Raw genomic sequence first — 24,369 nt, forward strand, 5'->3', positions numbered from 1 at the left:
TCCACTAAAGTGAGCAGAGGCTGTCCAAGATCCATCTAACAAGCAAATATTACCCAAGTTTATGACTTGGGGTTCCTCAGTATTGTTATCTTGTACCAGTGGTTGTACCACTTCGTTCGCATCAAACTAGGCTTGACATTCACTTTCTGCATGTCGAACTAGCTCCAAAGGATCTCTGTCTATCCCCCTCAAAATTTTGTCATTCCTAGCCTTCCAAATATACCAGATTATCCAGGGATAAGGATTCATGTCTTGTTCTGGCTCGATAATGTTTTTTTCTTCCAGAATAGGTAATCCATATTTGTGTAGACGCTTGGTACTAGATATATATATGGGCTTATTGGAGTTGATGATAAGGACCAAACTTGTAGAGCTGGTGGGCACTCGAATATGGCTTGGGTTACAAATACTTCTAGTTCACCACATCTTGGGCAGTAGTTATCATACCTCATATTGCATCTTGCTAAGTTCCTCGTTACTGCCACATGACCAGTTAACAATTGCCATATAAGTGACATATCTTTTTAGGCGCCTTTAACTTCCAAGCAAAGGCTTGAAGCTTAGTGATACTCGGCTCCAAGACCTCCTTCTCCTCCTCTGCCTTTAATAAATTATGAGCCACCCAATATTCAGATTTAACTGTGTATTGGCCATTCCTTGTGTAGTTCCAGCAGAATGTATCACGATGATGAGTTGAGCTTATGGCCAAACTCCTAATAAGCGGTATGTCATCAAGATTGACATAGTTCTCCAATAGACCAACATCCCAATCCTTTGAAACTTGATTAATGAAAGCGCTAACTCTCGGATTAGGATGCATAACTAGTGCTACAGGGATAGCTGATCTCGCAGGAGTCGTTGGGATTCACGGATCCTCCCACACCTTGACTTCATAACCTGAATGTATCTTATGTCTGATTCTCAGTAATAACAACTTCCTTGCAGCTGAAATGCTAGTCCACACATATGATGGACTGCTAGCAGAGTTTACTCTGAGTGGTGAACTCAATCTATAATATCTTCCCCTCAAGACCCGGGCAACCAAAGAGTCAGAGTCAAGAAACTGAACTAGACTCCATAACTGTTTTGCCATTAGCGCCAGATTGAATCATGGATCATACGAAAACTAATATCTCCGTCCTCTCTTGGTAAGCAGACTTTTTCCCATTTCGCCCAGTGTATTCCTCTTTTTGGTGGATTTGAAGCCCAACATAATTGAGCAATGACACTTGCTAGATTATCACATATCTTCAAAGGGAGCAGGTAAGTAGACATAACGTAAGTCAGAAGAGCTGGCAGAATGGATTTAATTAACACTTTCTTCCCTTTTTTTGAGAGCCATCTACTTGTTTATCCATTCACTCTATGCATCAACGTATCCTTGAGAATTGCAAAAAAGTTTGCACTTGGAACCATTCTTCCTTCGTTTTGTATTCCAAGTGCATCTTTAATCTCTTGTCTAATATTTGTATTTGTCCACTTACTAAAGAGTAAGGACGATTTATAAAAGTTGATACACTGACCTGATGTTTTACCATACTTCCTGACTACTTACATTATTTTTTCACACTCACGGGATCCTGTCTTACAGAAAAAAGACTATCATCAGCAAAGAGAAGGTGGAATATCTACGGACACGTGCGAATAACGCGCATCCCCGTTATTTTCCCTTGTCTTTCTGCATGATTGAGAAGCTAGCGAGTGCCTCTTAAGCTAGTGCCTCTTCAATATTTTCTGGCTTAGATAATTCAAAGATCTTTCTAAAGTAATCCTACTATATAAAAGGGACTAAATTCAAGACTTTTGGGACTATCCACCTCAGCTAAAATATTCTTATCCAAAAAGAATTATAAATAAATGTCATTTAAAAGATAATTAACTAACATACAACTTTTGATATTTCTAGAAATTTCAAATTTATAACTGCTAATTTATTAATAGAATCATGTATCTATATTGAATTATGTTATATTTTTAATCGTTAGACTTCAAAGGTAAATAAATTATTAATTTATAATATATATAGTTTATAACTTTATATTGTAGTTATAAATAAAGAGAAAATAACCGGAGATGGTAAAAAAGCTCATGTAAAATTATGTAATTAAAATGGTAAAATTGTGAGTATGATGAGGTGAATCTAAGAAAATTTGTTGTACAAATTATGGTGCTTTTTTCGTCCACTATAATGATTTAAAATAAAATATATATTCACATAAATAAGTCAATATTTGTTTTTTTTTTTTTGGTAAGATGTTAAGATTATCATTTTCTCAAAGGTTACACTGTTGTTTTTAAACAACTTATTACAACAAGGAAACAAAAAAAACCAACAACAACTCAAGGTAAAAAAAGTCTTAAGGAAGTCTTATACAAGAAAGATAAAAAGAAGTAGAGAAGAGAAGAAAGAATAACTTGCCGGGTAAGAGAGGAGACGGTCACGCATCATACGGTCGAGAGAGGCAAGGATGACTGATGAAGGTGAGGAGACAGCTGTGAACACACGAGCATTACGATCTTTCCAAAGCAGGTAGCATGCGCATCTGTGTTGACGCGAGGTTGATTGATCCAGGCTGCAACATAGTGTAGATCAGCCGGAGGAGAAATCCAAACTTTAGCAGCAAAAGGCTTCCATATCAAGCGAGAGAAAGATCACTCAAAGAAGAGATGATTGTGAGTCTCTATTTCCAGATTACAAAGGACGCACGTTCTGGAGACATTTAACCTCCAACGCCTCAAGCGATCCTTGGTTGGCAGTATTCTCCGCAAAGCCAGCCATGATATAAACGCATTACGTGGAATATGTTCCTTGAACCAAATAGTCTTGTGCCAATATTTATTGTTGATAGTGTTTATATTCTTTTCTGACATTAGTATCCATAATTTTTAGTAAACTGATCCAAAGAGATTAATTTGTGGAGCTAACCAAACGAGGATTATAGTGTTTACTTTGAAAAAAGTAATAGGTTGAATGATAGATGGTGTGCGTGTTTTTTCACATGGAAATCTGCACATATATTAAAATTGTATGATTTGAATCATAGAGAAAATATAGTGTATATGACTGAAGTTGGTCCATTCCGAAACTAAAGATGGCTAAAATTCTTCTTTGTCAAAATGCATAGATGTGAATCTTATATGAATAGAGTTCTCCACTGCTTATAGCATTGTAATAAACTCCGTGTGTAAAGGAGAAAAAATGTTATATAAGTGAAAACAAAAATTATGACTTTTTTTTCTTGTGCCTATAGGCTCTTCGTAATTTGAAGAAGAAAGAACATATTGTATAAAAATCTTTGGCTCGGTCAAATTTTATCCAGTTGTTTATAAAACTGTTGTTATCTGATTCATATAATTTTTCAGTATTGATTTAAAAGCCCAAAAAACTCATCTATACTGATTTTTTGATATTTTTTTCTATGATTTGAATTTAAAAAAAAAAAGATAAAACTTTCGATAAGTTATGTAAACTCAGAACAAGTTTTTAGCTTTAGAAAGCTTTACATGTTTCAAACTTATAATATATACATATATAATGTTTAAAATTATGCATATAAAACTTGTGTAAAATGTGCCTGAATATGTTTATCTTCTTTGATGTGTTAATCGTACTATATATAACATTATTTTAAAATTTCAAAAAGTTTATGTCACATACAAAAAACCATCAATAAAAAATATAATTCTCCATCTACAACAAGAAAAATGAAAAATTGTAAACATATAAACTTAAATTAAGAAAAACTAACATTGGAAAAAGAAGAAGTTAATGTAAAAGGAAAAATTGACAAATAATATTATAAATAAAATAAATTTATAAGACACAATCCGCGCGAAGCGCAGAAAAAATCTCTAGTTAGTAGTAATGATTACTAATCCATTTTTATCTTTAATTATATTTTTATTTACATCTAAGAGCTGCGTGATTTTATTCTTTGTTCCGCTTTGTTAAGGTGATTTGGATGGATATTTTCATCGACTCGTCGTAAACTAACTATAGCCAAGCCTTAATCTAATCAAATGAAATCCATTAGAATATTCGTATTATGAGTAGAGATAGCCAAGCAAATTTTGCACCTTCGTTGGTAGTTACTACGTGTTGCTATGCTACTCTATGCTTTACTTTCACTGAATATATTTGTCTGTATACGGCTGTTTAAAATCTGTCGGCAAGGACTTTTCCAAGAGGATCCAATGATGATAACAGTTTCTAATAATAAAACAATTATAACCAAAAAATGAAATCCTATATCTATACGTGTGTGACTGCGCTGTGTTTAAGACATTGGTAATAAACAATCTAAAAAACTGGTGGGGTTGCCATTAATAGATTTTGAAATATATTCACAAATGAATACAACCCACCATATGGGGACCAATGTATTCATACTTTCATAATCTCCTTATTTACTTTAATGTTTGACTGGATTAGGTAAACTTTAAGAAAAGGAAAAAACTTCTTGGATAAACAATGGTTATTCAACATAACAAGTAATATTGATTAATATATCTGTAAAAATATAGCATATTATTTCTTACAAAATTTGATTTCTAAAAAATATGTATTTTTAACACGGGACAGACATAGTTTATAGGGATAAGAAAAGTCGAAGATTTGTGTGGGAACCGAAATTCGTACTGTCGATTTCCGTTTAAATTAGGAAACTAGAGAAACCTTAATTTTCCAGAGGTTCCGGATCTCTGCGAGAGCCAACGACAAGTGACCAAATATATGCGAAAATCATGAAAAGATAATAAACGAGTTTAGAGAAAACAGTATATCTTATTTCGAGTCTGCGTAACAGCGTTGTGATCATTACAAGAGATCATAAAAGCTTTGGCCGCAAAGGCTGTCAGCGAGTTACTTAGTTCTAACGGCCTAAAAGCTCAAACCTAGTTGAGTCGCAGCTCGATAACAAAAGACAAAAAAGATACATAATACGAACTGCCTGGGCGAGTTCGTCTAGTAATTGAGTGCTAGTCATAGAAACCTAACTTGTCGAGAATAAAGCCTAAAGTTTCTAAATGCAGAGAATTCTTAGTCTAAAAGAGTTCCCCCCCCATGCCTCTCGCCTAGGACTCCTTATATACTCGCTCCAAGATCGGTTTACGCTTTTACTCTTCTGCCCTTAAGCCGTCATGTAATGAGGAGGAATCATCCTGTTCCGTATTTATCCGCAGAAACTTGACATTTATCTTCCCTTGCGAACCAAGCGTAAACCGTCATACGGTTTACGGACTTTTGGTTAAGAAATCTTGAGATGGGCCTCGAGTCGTGTCTTAGGTCCCTTAGGACCGTCTTCCGACTCGAAACGTTTATCGCGACTTCTTTTCATAAAGAATGGACTTTCCGCGGTTTTTTCCGCAAAGTTTGATCGATGATTTAGAATGATCGGAAAACATGAGCTGAGTTCACCACGGTCTTCGGGAGATAGTGTCGAAGGATATACGAGAATGCATGGATTGGTGTCGTATCGACATTTTCAAAGAGCTTGGTCACTGCGTAGCAACCGAGCGGGACGGACGCTCGGTCGGTACGTAGCGACCGAGCTTTGGCTCGAGCTCGTTCGCTACGTAGCGACCGAGCTGTGTGCATGCTTGGTCGCCGCGTATCGATCGATCTTGGCTTATCTGCGGTCCGATTGTCATACTCGAGCTTGTCCGCGGCCGATTTGGATACATGTCCGTTGCCTTCGGACAATCGTATTTAGTGGTTCGATTGAGATTTGAACAAGATTTTACCGCAAGGCTCTTCGTAACGATATCCTTACGAGGATTACTTTTCGTAAAAATGTTCATGATGATTTTTACGGACTTTCAGAGATTGATTTCGTCGTGACTAATTTTGACCCCAACAGTTAGCCCCCCACCTCGTTAGAACCATGAGCTTCTAGCGTGAGGTTCTAGCGAGTGGCTTGGCAAGTTAGGCAAGTAAGGTGAGTTAGGCGGAATTAATGGTTGAAAAGGTCAGTGAAAAGTGGTCTTCTCGCTCTTCTAAAAGTAGAACACGATAAGATTGGGGCTGCGCCTTATGACGGCTGCCTATGTACCCTTGTTGAAGGGATCATGCCTTTCGAAGTTTGTCTTGGAGTTAAGGTTCTTATGACTAGTTTTCCAGCGAGACCTTTACGGTTTAGTTTTTATGTAGCGGTTATCAGGAGTGTTGCTGCCGATGGCATTTTGTAAGGGTGTTGAAGGAAGACTACGAGTTGTCATCTCGTAATCTAACTCTGTGTGAACTGTTATATCTGTAATCTGTTTCGAGAGTTTTCCCTAGTGTGTAAACTTGCGGGATTTCTGAAGATTCTCGAATATTGGCAAAGAGAAAAATTTTGGGATCTCGTATCAGGGTGTTTGATACTATGCCTAGAGATGTTAGAGACCAGTGTGCTGGGTTTAGGGCAAGACCTAGGTTTACTCCTGGTTTTAGAGGGTGCGATGACTAACTCGACTTACGTATCCCATTTTAGAGGGTGTGATGACTAATTTGACTTACTAATTCCTGGCTAAGTTTGTTCAGGACGTTGAGAGCTTGTTGTGATCAGCAACAAACTTAATGGTAAAAAATACTGTTTCGAGTCTTCGCGAAGGATATGTTTTGAGAAGATGTTAGTGCGTATGGCTGTCTGGTCTTCCAGGAAAATGTTTTTATCGAGGAAGGAAATTTCGTCGAAGAACGAATCTTCAGGCGTCTGCGACGTCTCGCGATGCTGAAGATTTGTTATTCTTTCGTATGCCGCGTTTCGTGCTTAAAATGTTTGCGGGCTTGAAGATGTTTCGCGATGTTGCAAGGGTTTAGCCTTAGCCTACCGTTTGAGAAACGTTCTTGTTTGACTACGGATGTTCGCAGCAAAAAGTTTAGATTTTCTGTTAACCGTTTGATTGTTAGGACTTAGTTTTGTTACGAAGAATTTTACATATGCTTTCCGACTGGCTTATACGATAATTTATCATATCATATAACCGGTTTTACGAAGGTTGTAAATCAGTGATATGTATACATATGTCAAAGTAGTGTTGTTTCTGCGGATTTTACGAGAAACGTTTCTGCTGTGATTTTGATCTTAGACGAAAGTTGCTTGGAGTTACTCATGGAGTGTTACCGAAGTTTATTTCAATACGATCTAGTCGCAGAACGTTCTTCATAGGTTTTTTGAGAGGATTCTCATGACACATTCATTTCTTGAACGATTTGGTCAACCAGAGGTGGATCTAGCTAACCATCGGGAGGAAAGTGCTCCTTTTAATGTGCACGATGCTACATTTATTCTCGAGTTTTCTTCGTCGCAAATGTTTTCGATGCTTTTCCGTGACTTGCTCGGTTCAACGGAAACTGAAAGAAATGCTTTGGTGATTTTCTCGTAGAAATTTTTAAATGAAGCTGGCTTTCTAAAGCCAGAAAGGGCTTCAATACTTTGGCTAATCGTCGAGTTTCAGTTTGATATTGGTACAGGTTTTCTGTATGCATGATTGCGACAAGAAATGATGTATAGTCTTTAAGATTTATGTTCATGATCGTCTGGATATGTTGCTAGCGTTTAGACGAATATTAGATTGTCGTTTGCCTATTCTTGATGATTTGCAGAAGTTTTTTTGAAGTTTGGGAGTATACGAGTATAGTATACGTACCTACTCCCCCCCCTTTTTTTTTAAACGAAAGAAAACGGTTGAACCGATACGTTGAAGGGTTGTGTAAGTTTCTTCTTCTGAGGTTTACAATGATCGATAATTTGGGACGATTTATAGACGACGCTTGGACTGTGATTTGGTTGTTTCCACGTTAACGACTTGGAATATGTTGGTTCCGAGAAAATTACCAGAAACGAATCGGTTTTAAGACGACATTCATGTCTCTAGTTTTTTCTCTCTTTAGGAAGCGAGCTTGATATGCATGGCGATCGTTTCTCGATTTTCGGAGAGTTTAGATCAGTTTGCAAGATCTGAATGAACAATTATGGAACAATATATCGAGACAGGAAAAATCGCTTAAGACTTTGTTCGCTAGACTATCCCCCTAGGTTTTACGTTCCCTAAAGTTCTATGGCAGCCTCAAAGTAATTTCCTACAAAAATTCCAAGTCTGATTTCACAAATTTCAAGTCGGAAGTACCTTAGTTCCCTCGAAGATGCAGTTTTGTCTCTTCTCAGTTTTGCTTGCTCATTTTCCTTTCCTCTTCTCGTGTATGTTCGCCATTTCCGATATTGGTGTTTATCCTTTGAAACTTGACATTTATATTCCGAACTTGACTGTTATCTTCTCCTTAGATACGACGTCAATTTTTGTAAAAAGGTTCAACGTAATCGTATAGTTAAGGCGGCTAAGGTGTTAAGTTAACCGTTGTCGTTTTATACGATTAATCTGAATCCATGCGAGAAAACAAGTCTTTGCGGGTTTTTTATATCATAAAGTTTCAATGGTAACTTCAATCGAGGCGAAACAAGAGATGTTCCGATCGAGATTCGAAAGTGAACGCAAAGATGGAGGTAGGGCGAGCAGTAACAAGCCAAGGAGTTTAAGATGAGTTTTACTTGTTTTCTTCGTAAAATCTCAACGAAAACTCCGATGGAGACAAAACGAAAAGCGTTTCGATGAGGATTCAAAGGAGAACGCAAAGGAGGACCCCTTTGAGGCCTGAGAGGTCGCTATAGTGAGTGAAGATGTCATCTTGGTCGCTATAGCAAGTGGAAGGGAGCCAAGACGAGTCCAACTTGTTTTCGTTGTAAGATCTCAACGGAAACTCTGATTGAGACGAAACGAAAAGCGTTTCGATGAAGATTCAAAGGAGAACGCAAAGGAGGACCCACAGCTTCTTCAAAATTTTAAGTGTTGAAGTTTTCCTCCCTAGTTGTGTCTAGAGCCATCTGATAAATCAAATTGGTGCTTCTGAAGAAGGTACCTAGCAGTTGTACCATGTTAAACCCATGGTGTGGACAGTCTCTATGATATGACTTGAATCATATCAAGAGCTCTTGAAAGACTCTATAGGCTCTTGAGTGAAAGTATCAATCTTGTTATTCCAGTATTCGGGTCGTGCATTATCAAAAATATTATGCAGGAAGGCGTTTGTTATGGCTGTCTAGGATGTAAGAGATCTTGGTGGTAACTGCTTAAGCCAATAGGAAGCATATCTAGCAAGTAAGTACTTGAAGAAATTGCAAAGAAGGTAGTCATCAGGGACTCCATTGACTTTGATAGCAGATACTAAATCCTTGAACCGTTCCAGATGATCCATATAATGCTCTCATGTGGGAGTCCATGATAAGGATGCTGTCCCATGAGTGCAAGGTAAGCAGACTTCAGCTTGAAATTGTGCCTTTGGAAAGTAGGAGAACGAATTGCAGACATGTTGGCTAGTAGTGATTTGGACGGTTGTAATCAGCCAACATTCTGGATTTTGCGGCCTGGACATTCTCAGCAACTGCAGCCGGAGCGATGGCTGCATCTCAGCATCAGGATCTTCTAAAGAAGCTTCTTTTGAATCAGGGATTACACCCCGTAATCATCTAGTCTTTGACCTGCTGCATTAGCAAATGACACTCATAGCAATCCAGGTCTCCATTCGCATTATGTATCAGTACAAGAGTCACGGCCATGTCACTTGCTTGCGGGTAGGTGCCATTCGGTGTTAGAGTAGTGGATGTCGTTGCTTGCTCACAAGTGGTGTCAATCGATGAAGAAGAGTTGTGGATCGATGTTGGTTGCTTCTCTGTGACACCCGGTTTTCTCGAAATAATATAAATGCAAAAATAGCATAATAATAAATACTGAAATAATAATAATAAACTCTAGATAATATATCGGATCAAATACAATATCATAAAGTTCAAACCGCAAATACCGCTATCATCATAAATCCAAAATAAACGATAACATAAATCCGAAATTTTGAAATAGGAATAACATAAACGAAAATAGTCCAAAGGCCTAAAAGCCCGATAACGATAAAAGCGATAAAAGCGATAGAAGCCCAAAAGCCCAATAGCACCAGTCCGATAATAACTCCTGCTCATCGGTCAGAGTGAGGGGTGAGCGACAGGGTAATCACCCAATGAGGTATGAGATGCTACCCTAAAGTCCATGGACCCGGACATAGCAATCCAAATAAATATAATTTAATTCTAATACATGTCAAACACGGCACCTAAAGTACCCAAACAACAAAAAATGGTTCTAGCGAGGCGCGCACTCGCTGCCCACTAAAAGGCCAAAAACATAACACAGCTCGAGATAGTGCTCGGACACCGCCCATGGACGATTTATCGACCCTTCCAGGCTACAGCTCAACCGGTCGACTATAGTTGGCCATAACCTCATACGATCCGGCATACATAAGTCCGTCTCTGTATCCGTCTCCACACAAAAACAATCCTAGCTAAGCATTTACATTAAGTGAAACAATCCATGTTGAATCCTCTAACCACCTAATTCCGATTTAAGCAAAGAACCTAATAACTAAATAAGCAATGACAGACTCGATTTCAAGCAGATAGAACATATTAGAAATAAGTTATACTTATTCGAGGTCTTAAGCCGTATACGAGAAGTTCGGGAATAGACCCTCACCTGAGCAGTAGGGAAATGTGGTATCTATGAACTCCAGCTGCTCAAATAGACTCTAAATCTGAAATCAGGGCGAAATTCTGAGTCAGAACGGCTTTCGAACGGTTTAAAACGGGTCTGGTTAAAGTTTACCAAAAAGTCAATCCGCAGGTCAAAGGTCAACCTGGTCAACTCTGACCCAAGCCGGTCAACCCTTAACCAAATTGAAATCAAATTGAACCGACCGGTTTAACTCAGCCGATTTTGATTTTTAATTGAACCAGATCCTAATTAATTGCAAACCGGTTTACTTCTATCCAAAATCAATATCCAATAACCAACCGGTTTAACCTAACCAACCCAAAATCGATTTAAACCAGTCAAACCACCAGTTGACTGAGTCACCGAGTTGTCTCATTGGACTCGGCCGAGTTACCGGCAAGTCACCGGCGACGATCACCGGTGGTGACGGCGGCGACGGCGGAGGGTGGCAGCGGCGACGGCGGAGGGTGGCGGCGGTTTACCGGGAAATCGCCGACGGCAGCGGAGAAGCGGCGATACAGTGGTAGCTTCTCGGCGGCATACGGACGGTGGCCGGGCACGACGGCTCCGGGGAACGATGGTCGGAGACGGTGGCGAGTGGCCGGAATGCGTGGTGGCTCCGGCGGACTCCGATCGTGGCGCAACTTCGGGATGCTCTAGCGGCTTCGTCCGGGCTCCGATCACGGTGTGGTTGGTGTCTATGGCTTCGTCTCGACAAGAGGAACACAATGGTGGTCTTTCATGCAGCTGAAGCTAAACGGAAGTTATGAAGCTAATGGTTAGGAAGTTATGGGCGATTTACTAAACAGACCCGAAACTGAAGCTAATGCATGTGGTTTCCGGTGTTACCTTGGGCGGTTAACGGTGGTGGCGTGCTCGACACAGTCACGGCGTGAGAAGGCTCCGACGAACCCAGTGGTGGCTCAAGTTCTGTAACAATTCCTCATTTCTCCCATTAACTTCTTCTCTCTAAACTTTTTTTGATGATTTTTGGTGAAGAAAACAAAGTAGAGTGCTGAGTTTTTATAGAAAATATCATGGGCTTCTGGGGATGGGTTTGGGCCTCGATCTGAATTTATTGGACCAGAATGTGGATCATTATATTCTCATTACGCATGGTACGTTCAAGCTTAACAAGATCTAAAGCTGAAAAATAGGAAATAACCTAAATAGAATATAGTGAGAACACATTTTTCATAACAGTTAAATGAATTAAGTAAACCCATCTTAAATATTTAACAAAATAACTTCTTTTCACTTTCTACTTAATTATTTTTCAAACTCCTCATCCAAGAAGTTCTTCTAGAAAACATTTTAGGGTAATTATTGAATTAACCGATTAGTAAGTTTATAGGATTTCATTTTCCCCCAAAATCATCAGTTATATTGTATTTAACATTAACAGAAATAATTTGAAATCCAAAGTTATTGAGTTCATAATTTGTATTAGTTCTTCAAAATTCTAACTTATTGGAAATATAGATTTAGTCATTAAAATCTATCAAATAAGAATTGGTGGAATTATAAAAATAACTTATATGGTTAAAAGTTAATGAATAAAAATATCACTTCCTATGATGATGTTATTTGAAATTTCTTACAAAATAAATTCTTCTTTATTTTTCACTTTTACATAAAAATAAAAAAATGAAATCAGATAAATAAAGTTTATTTGAAATATTATTTTGTATATTTATATATTTTATATAAATTAATAAGTAATAAAAATAAAATTTTAAAGAATATAAATTTTCATTAAAATAAAATTCAAAGGTTTAAATATTTTTTTAAATATTATAAAATTGATTTAAATCTTTTTAAAGAAACTGTAATAATTTTTCAACATTTTATCTTAATTTTAGATTTTCTGGAACTTAGTAGGTGTTCAAATTCTATAAAGTTCCAAATCCAATGTTGTGATAAATTCTGCCTCTTTTTTCTTTTAATTAAAAAATTAAATTATTTTTATTGAATTTTGTTATTTGGCTTTTCTCATCCGCTGCTCCTCTTTATCTTTAAATAGAGATCATGCAGACTGACATTTTATTCATCATTTGTTTTTCGACAAAGAGAGTGTTATAACTTAAATTCGGTTAAAGAAAATGGCTTCAAAGACTTTGATTATGCTGGGTGTCTTTGCAATTCTTCTCGTTGTGTCAGAAATGGCCGCAGCATCAGCACAGAAGTCGGGTACGTAAAATTATTATTCTATATAAAAATAAAAGTAGTTCCAAAGGCTGTGGTGCTAAAGTACTATTTCATAATTTCATCATACCATTTCGTCCGTTTTAAGTCCAGAAAGTTTGTTTGAATAAATGTTGGTTAATTATTTGGACTTGCTAAGTCAAAACACATTTAAGTATGATGTTGTTATCTACCCCTCCGTTTTTTTTTAATATAAGTCGTTTTAGAAATTTTTATGTTCCAAATATATGACTTTTTCGATTTTCTATGTAAAATTTATTAAAACTTAGTTTTATATGACCAATGATAATATACTTTCTATTTTATTATTGACTGATTCGTGGTTAGGTAAATAATTAATGATGTTTTTTTTAAGAAAATATAAAAAATAATATTTTTTTTAATCTGTATGCATAATTTTAAAACGACTTATATTAAAAAGTGAGGGAATATTTGTCTAGTAAGAAAAACGATATGTGTAGCTAGGCGGTGTGAATATCTAACTCCTCCGTAGAGGAACCGGGTTTGTCTTTCCCTGGTAGGCTCTCCAGGAGATTAGCCCAGTTTTATTAAAAAAGAAAAAAAGAAGACGATATGTATGATATTGAAACCTTTTATACGTATCAGGCCAACTCAAACCATTTAGATGTTCGGTGCAAATTTTATATTGAAGGTATATAATGATGCGATTTATCTTTTTTGACCGAGATCCGAAATTATATATATTTGAATAGTTTTAAGCGAAATTTATTTCAAAAATCGGGGAGTGGAATGCACATATGCACGTGCTAAAAGATATCTTTGAAATAATATTGAGGTGCTTTGTTTTGGATATGTACGGTGAAAACAGAGAGTGAGGAAACTGTGCAACCTGATCGATATGGTGGTGGCCATGGCGGAAATGAAGGTTACAACGGACGAGGAGGATATAACAGAGGAGGACACAACGGAGGTGGAGGATACAAGGGAGGTGGAGGATATAACGGGCGAGGAGGATACAACGGAGGAAGAGGTGGAGGATACAAGGAGGAAGAGGAGGCCACGGGGGACACGGAGGAAGAGGAGGCCACGGCGGACACGGTCCAGAAGCTGTTCAGACTCAGCCTGGCAACTAAATCTATCAATACTTTAACAACCATGGATGATTTCATCTATGTATACACACAGTCCTGTATACACCTGTGACATGTATGTGTATGACTATAATTAAAACCATGGTGAGTTTGTAAAAGTTACTTCAGTCAAATAAAAGAAATTAGGTGAATAAAGTTTCGTAATGTAATGTATCTATGTTCGAGTTGTAATATGTACTCTTTGCAAAAATAAAATCGTTTGTAGTTTATGTTGGGAATTTTTTACCAAAAAAGATATAAAATGGCTGAAAAAAATTCTTGTTTGGAGACTTTCCTCTTTTATTTATTTAAATTATTATTTTTTAAATAGAAAGTATAACAAAAACAATTTGACACTACCTTTCTAACTAATTATTAACCGAACCTAAAACAATTAGATCCAGACTACAAATCTAATCAAGATCCATTTATGGAGATGATTGTTTGTTTGGTTTCTAGATTTTTAATTTTTGATTTTTGTTTTTAGTTGTTGGTTTTTTTTATTTTAGATTTGGATTTTTTTTTTTAATTTTGCATTATATTTTAAATTTTTGAAAACCATGAATTATGATTTTATATTTTGGTTAATTTTTTTTTTTTGGTTTTTGCTTATAAAATAATGAAATGAAAATATTATCAATAGTAAAATATTTATTGTGATATAATAAAATATAATATCATTACCAAAACACACATAAGCCTATTTAAAAAACAGCAAAAACAAATATAATCTTATGTTTAAAAGTAAACTTAAAATTTTAATTCTATGTTTAAATATAAGTTATATATACTTTGTTTTATAATTTTACTATATATTATTAATTATTTTTGTTTGAAGTTCAAATAGAAATTTAATAAAAAAATATTACTTACTATGAAAACAACAAATAATACAAAATATTACCACTTAAAATACATTTATTTATTTAATAAATTTATTTTAAAACAGAAAATAATGCAAACTAAATAGATGAACCATAATTCATATATATATATATATATATATACATGTATATGACAATACATAATGAAATATCAGTTTTCTGTCGAGTGCAGTCTGGTTACCCAGAGTTTCTTCACACCCGATAATCTAGCTCTAATGAGTTTTTTCTAAAAGGTTTTTATGATAGTATTGAGTTGGAATTGTAGAGGTGCGGGAAGTCACTGGACAATTAGTTATTTACGGGAAATATGGCATAAACATAGACCGGATTTTTTGTTTCTCTCCGAGACAAAACAAGATTTAGTTTACCTTCAGGGTCTTCAGTCTCATTTTGGTTATGATAATTTAGTTACAGTGGACCCGGTTGGTACGAGTGGAGGTTTGGCATTGTTTTACAATAATGAATACCAGGTTGATATTCTATATACTAGTAATCGTATGATTGATGTTGAAACTTTGTCCCTGGAAAAAAGTTTATATGACCTTTGTTTATGGAGAGCCGGTTCAACAGTTACGGGATCAAGTTTGGGAACGGTTAACAAGGTATGGCCTAGCAAGGTCAGAGCCGTGGTTTATTAATGGAGATTTGAATGAGATAACTGGGAATCATGAAAGGGGGGGGGCATACGCAGTGCAGGATCTTTTGTACCGTTTAATGACATGATTAGGAATACTGAACTTTTGGAGTTCCCAGTCCGAGGAAATCAGATGTCCTGGCAAGGAAGAAGGAAACAAGGAAAAAAGAAAAAAGTTATGGTTCGGTGCCGGTTGGATCGAGCTTTAGCAAACGAAGATTGGGATACACTTTTTCCATGCTCTTACACAGAATATTTGAGAATGGTGGGATCCGATCATCGACCGGTGGTGGCTTTTCTGGACAATAAAATAACAAGACGGAGGGGAAAATTTCGGTTTGACAAGAGATGGATTGGACAAAAAGGCTTATTGGACTCGATTGCAAGAGGGTGGGGTGAATTCTCAGAGGCGAATCCGGGGGATTTCATTTCAAAAATTACAAACTGCCATCATGAGATCTCTACATGGCGGAAGAATAATCCACCTTATGGGAAAGAGAAAATTGGAGAACTCCAGAAAGCACTTGAAGAAGTCCAAACGGATAATACTAGAACCCAAGAAGATATTCTAGAGGTCTCAAGGAAGTTACAGGAAGCTTATAAGGATGATGAAGAGTACTGGCAACAAAAGAGTCGTAATATGTGGCACACTTCTGGGGATCTCAATACAAAATTCTATCATGCTCTAACAAAACAACGTCGTGCTCGTAATAGAATTGTGGGTCTATATGATTCTGATGGAAACTGGATAATTGAGGAGCAGGGGGTAGAAAAGGTGGCAGTGGATTATTTTGAAGATCTGTTTCAGACAACAACTCCTACTGGTTTTGATGGTTTTTTAGATGAGATTACACCCTCAATTACACCACAAATGAATCAACGGCTTGTTCGGTTGGCAACTGAGGAGGATGTTCGACATGCTTTATTCATGATGCATCCGGAGAAAGCTCTTGGGCCGGATGGAATGACGGCTCTCTTTTTTCAACACTCATGGCATATAATAAAAAATGATCTATTGGAAATGGTCAATAGTTTTTTGGCATCGGAAAATTTGGACACAAGGTTAAACACTACAAATATTTGTCTGATTCCTAAAAAGGAGAGACCCACAAGGATGACTGAACTCAGACCTATCAGCTTATGTAATGTAGGATACAAGATTATATCTAAGGTATTATGTAAAGATTAAAGGTCTGTCTTCCATCACTGATCTCGGAGACGCAATCGGCTTTTTTGCTGGATGATTAATATCAGATAATATTCTTATAGCTCAGGAGATGTTCTATGGTTTGCGAACTAATAAATCGTGTCAGGACAAATTTTTGGCAATAAAAACGGATATGAGCAAAGCTTATGACAAAGTTGAATGGATCTTTATCCAAGAACTACTAACCAAGGTGGGATTCGGCCAGCATTGGATCCAATTAATGATGTAATGCATTTCCTCAGTTCAGTATAAGGTTTTATTGAATGGACAACCAAAAGGACATATAATACCACAGAGGGGATTACGTCAGGGGGACCTTCTATCCCCTTATCTGTTTATTATGTGTACAGAAGCATTGGTCGCAAATATTAAAAAGGCAGAACGAAATAAGCAACTAACGGGTCTAAAGGTTGCTAGGGCCTGCCCCCCCAATTTCCCATTTATTATTTGCATACGATAGCCTTTTCTTTTGCAAAGCTCAGAAGGAAGAATGTCAGACAATTCTTAGGATTCTCAAAGAATATGAAGGGCCTTCAGGACAACAAATAAATTTTGAAAAATCTTCGATTCAATTTGGACACAAGATTGCAGAAGCTACACGACAGGAAGTTCGAGATATCTTAGGTATACATAATTTAGGAGGAATGGGGTCTTATTTGGGCATCCCAGAAAATATGGGAGGATCAAAGGTGCAAGTTTTTGGATTTGTTCAGGAGCGTCTAAATAGCAGAGTAAATGGTTGGACTTTTAAGTTTTTCACCAGAGGGGGTAAGGAAGTGATTATAAAATCTGTGGTTACAGCCTTGCTAAACAATGTGATGTCATGCTTTCGAATTCCAAAAACGGTAATGAAGAAATTAGTTAGTGCTGTAGCACAATTCTGGTGGAGTCCAGGGGGTAACAAGAGAGGTATGCATTAGAAATCATGGGACAAACTGTGTAGCTCTAAGGACGATGGAGGTTTGGGATTCAAAGATCTCACAGATTTTAATACAGCTATGCTTGGGAAACAATTTTGGAGATTAATGGACAAACCGAATACTTTATTTTCTCGTGTATTCAAAGGGAGATATTTCAGGAATGCTTCACCCCTGGAACCCATTAGATCATACTCGTCATCTTATGGTTGGGGTAGTATTGTCTCTGCTAGATCTCTGGTTAGCAAAGGACTAATCAAAGGGTGGGAACATGATCATCTATATCAGTATGGAATGACCCTTGGCTTCCATCCACTCGCCCGAGACCAGCAAATAAAAATCAACACAATCTTTACCCGGACCTAACAGTGGATGCTCTTATCGATGGAACATCACGATCATGGAACCTACAGGTTATTCGAGCTCTGGTGGATCCGCAAGATGTGAAAATTATTCAAAGTATTCCTATCAGTAGATCTCATCTAGAAGACCGGAATGGATGGCATTTTACAAAGAATGGAAAATATAGGGTTAAATCTGGATATGAAGTGGAACGAGTATATCCGGATAGAGAAATAATGCCACCCCAGTTTGGCCCTTCGATAACACCTTTGAAGACGTTCTGTTGGAAGTTACGCTGCCCACCCAAGTTGAAACATTTTTTATGGCAACTATTGACGGGATGTATAGTGGTTAAGAAATATTTGAGGTCAAGAGGAATGCAAGGAGATACTGTTTGTGACCGATGTGGTGCTCCCGAGGAATCAGCTAATCACGTGTTTTTTGAATGTCCACCGACAGTTCAGGTCTGGGCACTTTCACGGATCCCGATGAATCCAAATATTTTTCCCACTCAATCTTTGTTTACCAATATGGATCATTTATTTTGGAGACTTTCTCCTGAAATGGAGGATCATTCATTTGCTTGGATTCTCTGGTATATATGGAAAGGTAGAAACAACAAAGTTTTTAGCAATTTGGATATGGACCCGAGAGATACTCTCAAACTGGCAGAAATGGAATAGTTACTTTGGGTGGAAGCACAAAATTCTCAGACTCAAGACATGGAACGCACCCAAATTCATGTATCTTCGATAATAACGAGTATACCAGGTAGATGGTGTTTTACAGACGGATCTTGGAAAAATGAGGATAGCTTTTCAGGGCAAGGATGGTATAGTACCCTGGAAGGCTACGATGGACTAATGGGAGCAAGGAACACGAGAGCGAGTCAGTCGCCACTACACTCAGAGATAGAGGCCCTTATATGGGCAATGGAATGTATGAGGAATCTTAGACAAGCATGGGTTACTTTTGCAACGGATAGTGCTCAATTGGTGAAGATGGTGTCGGAACCAGAAGAGTGGCCAGCCTTTGCAAGCTATTTGGAAGACATAAAAGTTTTAAAGAGGAGTTTTAACAGCTCAGAGATCATTCATATACCACAGACACAGAACTCAAAGGCGGACAGTCTCGCACGCAGTGCAAGAAAGCAACCGTCATTTGTCGTCCATATGGATGCAGAGCTATCGGGGTGGTTCGCAGAGTCTACATGAGTCTGCTTTGTTTGCTGACAAAAAAAAATGACAATACATATTTAATGTAGATCAAAAATGGCAATACATAATTATTAAAACATATAAAAAAGTTATATTCCAAAAATATTCTATGTGAGATTGGCAAGTGACTGAGTTGATCTGGACTGGGCCTGTCGTTGACAACTGGGCCTGGATGTCAATAATAAAGAAGAGCGATAAAGATTATGCTCGGCCTCTGGTGAAAGAGTGAAACCCAAGAGCTGAAGTTACATGTGCATATAAAATGAGAAGGATGAGAAGCAGAGGATAACACCTCATAACAACCTAACAGCCTCGTCTTCTTCTCATGTTATCCAGGTACCGAAGCAGATGATTCTGCCATTGTTGTAAAGAATCTCGTGTAACACTCCAAAGAGATAACGAATTCCAGGTACCGATCCTGAAGAAGATGTACCCAAAATCTGGGGAACTCTAAAACTTTGCGTGTTTTCTTGTCAATTGTTTTCTTTCGTGTTGCGTTCTGGGTTTTCGAGTGTGTGAGTGGAGTCGCGATCTTCAAACAACGAGAGACGTGAGAGATCGATAGAATCAAAGCGTTCGATAGTCAAGAGAGATCATTGAGATACAATACAAGTGTGTATCAGATTATTCTACAAGTGGTATCAGAGCTAGGCTAGAGCATTCAAAGGATTCAGAAGACATGATCGAGGTCCGGATTCAGAAGAACGATCTGGTTCTACGAGGAGTAAAGATCGAGGAGCACCAATCAACGAGAAGAGGTTGATTGGGATTATAAAGGAAGTTCAATTCTACTCTTATACTAAATCGATCTGATCTTGAATCTTTGGTTGTGCATCTAGTTGTTGTGGGATTGTTTTCTTGGTTATCTGCAAGTGACAAGAAGCGAGGAATCACACATCAAAGAGGATGGATCCGACGCAAGGGAGGTTCGAGATCGAGAAGTTCGATAGGAACGGTGACTTTGGACTTTGGAAATTTAAGATGATGACACAGTTAGCGATTCATGGCCTGGTATCAGTACTTTAGAAAGAAACCACTTTTGAATTTGATATAGCAAAGCTAGAGGAAGGTGTCGAAGTAAAGAAAGACCTAAAGAAGGCAGAAAGATATCTAAGAGCTAGGAGTCTATTCACCACTTGTCCCAGTGATTTGATCTTGATGAAGATTATGAATGAGACTATATCTCTTAGAATGGGGAAAGAATTTGAGAGAGACTACCAAACAAAGTCTTTGCCAAACTGAATATATCTCAAGAAGAAGTTTTCTTGCTTCAGGATGGAAGAAAATAAACCAATGGAAGAGAACTTTGACTCTTTCCTAAAGCTTCTAGCTGATTTGGCAAGTATCAAGATCGACATCTCAGACGAGGATCAAGCCATTCAACTACTCTCTGGGCTGACTACAGCCTGTGAGCCATTGGTACATACCATACAATATGGACCCGGAAAGACATGCTGACAGTCAACAAAGTCATCACTATGGCATACTCAAAAGAGGCAGAGATAAAGCAGAAGGGGTTGACAACAAGAGGCATACACTCAGGTCTTTACAGTGAGTCAAGGGGAAGAACATCGACCAGAAATGACTCAGGAAATAACAAGCAATGGAACAGCAAACGAAAGAGCAGATTCAGGTCAATAGGAAAGTAGAATGTAAAACAAGATAAAACTTGTTGGATATGTGGAAGCGATGGACACTGGAAACGAGACTGTCCAGAACACAAAAAACATCTCACTCCTCAAATTTAGAAAACTCAGCAAACGTGGCAAAGAATCTTCCAGGGTTAATAGCCCTGACAGACAGTCTGATGGTATCAAATGAAGAGTGGGTGTTGGAATCAGGTTGCACTTTTCATATCACGCAACAAAGGGATCTTCTATCAGAGTTTGTGGAATATGACGGGAATAAAGTGATGATGGGTCACAACTCATTCTGCATAGTTTGAGGAATGGGAAAAATAACCATAGACAACAAAGATGGATCATCGGTCACATTGAGTGAAGTTCGTTACATCCCAGATGTTGGACCCAATTTTGGGTAATACCTTAACGGGCCATGATCAAAGTGATGGGCCGTAAGGATCAAAACCCGTAGCAAGCAACCGAGCTCAAAAGCAAAGAAGTCGAGGCCCCCCAGAGATCGCGGAGCGGTTACGAAGATCGCGGAGCAGTTACAAAGGTCGCAAAACAGCTACAGAGATCGCGAAGTCGACTCGCTATAAAGAAATGAGAAGGGACATGAAGAAGAACACGTTGAAAACCCTAGAGAGAGCTACACACATACATCGACTTTGTTTTCTCCTGTTCTTAGATCCTTTTCTTTAACGATCTCACTTGTGTAATTCAATCTAGTTCAACTTATTGTATTCGGTCCTATTCATCAATAAAGTCCATTTTTGCCTACTGGAAACTATTAACATCGTTGTTTTCTAAAGATATTGTTGCCTACATCTTTTATCTTCCCTAGATCAAACTCCCGATCACTTTCAAATACTTAGTGTAGATTTTAGGTTCTACATTTTGGCACCGACTGTGGAAAAGATAAATGAAAAACATCTTTGCTAAGAAACCGATCTAAGTTTCCTAAGCGCGACTATGGATCCCAACCAAACCACCCGAACCATGATATATGGTGTTTTTAGTACCATTATATGTGTGCTTTGAGCTAATTCTAAGTCCTAATTCGTGTTTAATTGATATCATTCCAGGTTTGGAGCAGGTGAAAGAGTAAAGAAGAGAGATTCTGGAAGTCGGATGCCGTTTTGAAGGATTCGATGCGGAACAGTCATCTAGAACAACCCGAAGGTTGTTCCCGAAGAGAACAAGCGTTTGACTGTTCCCGATCATTAAGGAAAGTTCCAATTCTGGAAGTTTGCCCTAGATTCCACTCTCTCTTATCTCTTTACCACCAGCGCCTCCATATAAAAAGGCCTATGCTATCATTTCTTTTTCGGACGCTAGTTTTTGCAAGAGACCTATAACTATTTTCTTTGGATTAAGCAACTTGTAAGGGAGAAGGCTTCATCTCTCATTCTCACGAGAAGATCATCCTGAACCCTTGTCTTTCTACTTTATTTTATATGCAGTATTATTCAGAAACCATGTTTGTGTCATCCTGCTTTATGATTGAGTAGTAGGCTAAGCTTGCTTAGGGTTGTAGGGTGTTAGCCGCATGAACTGTCGATCTCTGATTTAATCACCTAGCTAACCGCTTAGGAGATAAATTGACATATATTGAATGAGCTTTGTATCCCTAATCAGCGAGAGTAGATATTAGGGTATTACGTGAACTAATCAGATCTTGTCTCTAAGGCTTGTTATCGTGTCTTGTTCCAAGTGAGAACTTAGGATTCAAGACCGATATGCAAAGGGAGCAAGACCACGATAGTGGATTGTTCTAGCCGAGTGATCTGAATTCTAGAGTGCACCTCATTGCACTTGAATAGTTGTTCAGTTCTGCATTGACATCCGATTAATAACCCTAAGCCGGCTTCATTTAAATCAAATTTGAACCATCTAGGTATTCTAGTTACTTGCGTCACAATGAATTCCCAAAACCCCACTTGTTTCTCAGCTTATTATTGAACTCATAAGAGTAAAAAGTAAACTGGTCCTCAGGATTGAATCTCAAATATTACAATTACCACTGTTAACTTGACAGTAGCAAGGATTCATTTTTAGTGTACCAAGTTTTGGCGCCGTTGCGACGGGGACTAAGCTTTACCTTTCTTTTTCGGTTTAATATTTAGTGTGAGATATCTAACTTGCTTTATTTCTTTGTTGGAACAGATGATCCAAGTGCATGACCAGTAGACATACTCGGAGCAAAGCACAAGGACCACTACATCAACTGACCAACGAAGAACTCACAAGATTAGAAAGACAGAACCGTCAACAGCCAAGAACAACCAACACCAACATGGGTGATCACGTCAACATGGATGACCTCACTGCTGCATTGGCACTCATTCAACAACAAATACAGACTCAGCAACAACAGATGTTGCAGATGCAGCAAACCATCCAAAATCAGCAACAAACTGCTGAGGACCAAGCAGCCGAGAACGCCGCACGAGAAGAGCGTGGTGCTCTTATTAGGGAGCGAAACCTTCCGCCAAACTTCGCTACTAACTTCTCCCCCATCAGCTCTCCACCCTGTACTCTACAAGATTATGAGATCAAACCTGCACTGATAGGTCTGGTACAGAAGAGCACGTTCAGCGGCCTCACTTCAGACATTCCAATGGACCACATAGAGGCCTTTGAGAGGATCTGCAATTTCTCTCGCTCTAATGGAGTGCCACCAGATTATATCAAATGCTCGCTGTTCCCATTCTCTCTTGAAGGGAAAGCTTCTCGCTGGCTGCAATCTCTCCCAACCGGTTCTCTCACCACATGGGACCAGGTTCGATCAGCATTCCTAAGCTACTTCTACACAAAGTCCAAAACCGCGGCTCTAAGGCATAGAATCTCCAATTTCAAGCAGAAATCTGATTAACCTTTCATGAAGCTTGGGAAAGGTACAAGGAGTACCAGAGAGAGTGCCCACACCATGGGTCTGATGATGATTACATACTGGAGGTGTTCTATGATGGAGTGAGCTATGAGTTCCGAAACACCCTTCATTCTTCTAGTAACGGAGACCTCATGACTCAAACCACACCTAGTGCGTTCGCGTTGATTGAGAACATGGCTTCAAGTTCACTCAACAAGAACAAGGAGCACGATCGCTCCAAAAGTGTGAACAATATAGATGATCTTGCGGCGAAGGTGGACCAACTGCTTAAGGGAAACCAGAGCCAAGTTTTCATAATGGAAGAAGCAACTCCTAAGAAGAGTGCAGGCGACAAGGCGTTTGAAGCTGAACAAGCAGGAGACGATCAGCAGGAAGTGAGCTACGTAAATGGGCAAGGGTGGCAGTTAAAGAACTACCACCCAAACCCTAACGTAAGGAACAATCGACAACTTTTCTGGCCTAAGCAGGAGAAACCGGTTGATCCGGCACAGAGCAGTCAAGGTCAGTATGCGGGGTATCAAAAGAACTACCAAACCCGAACCTATTTTCTAAGCCAACCACAGAACAATCAACCTCAGATGCAGAAGCACCAGAACACTCAGCCTGCTACTTCCGCCTCTGTCGCGGTTCCGCAAGATGAAACAAAACTATGTTGCAGCAGCTACACCAAGGACAACAGCTCCAAGGGAAAGCTCTAAACCAGGTTACTACCGAGATCAATACCAAAATGAACCATATGTTCGGAGATTTGAGCACCAAGTATGATAATGTCGCGA

At 38.3% G+C, this 24,369-nt stretch overlaps 1 non-coding gene and 1 pseudogene across 1 annotated transcript; one reads left to right on the forward strand and one right to left on the reverse strand.

The window, feature by feature from the left end:
* Positions 1–12,586: 12,586 nt before the first annotated feature.
* Positions 12,587–14,116, forward strand: LOC117126550 (annotated as a pseudogene).
* Positions 14,117–23,530: 9,414 nt separating this feature from the next.
* Positions 23,531–23,636, reverse strand: LOC117126940. The gene has a single exon (XR_004449701.1). It is a non-coding gene; the product is annotated as a small nucleolar RNA R71 (small nucleolar RNA).
* Positions 23,637–24,369: the final 733 nt, after the last annotated feature.

Source organism: Brassica rapa, chromosome A07, assembly GCF_000309985.2.
Source record: "Brassica rapa cultivar Chiifu-401-42 chromosome A07, CAAS_Brap_v3.01, whole genome shotgun sequence".
Taxonomy (NCBI): Eukaryota; Viridiplantae; Streptophyta; class Magnoliopsida; order Brassicales; family Brassicaceae; genus Brassica; species Brassica rapa.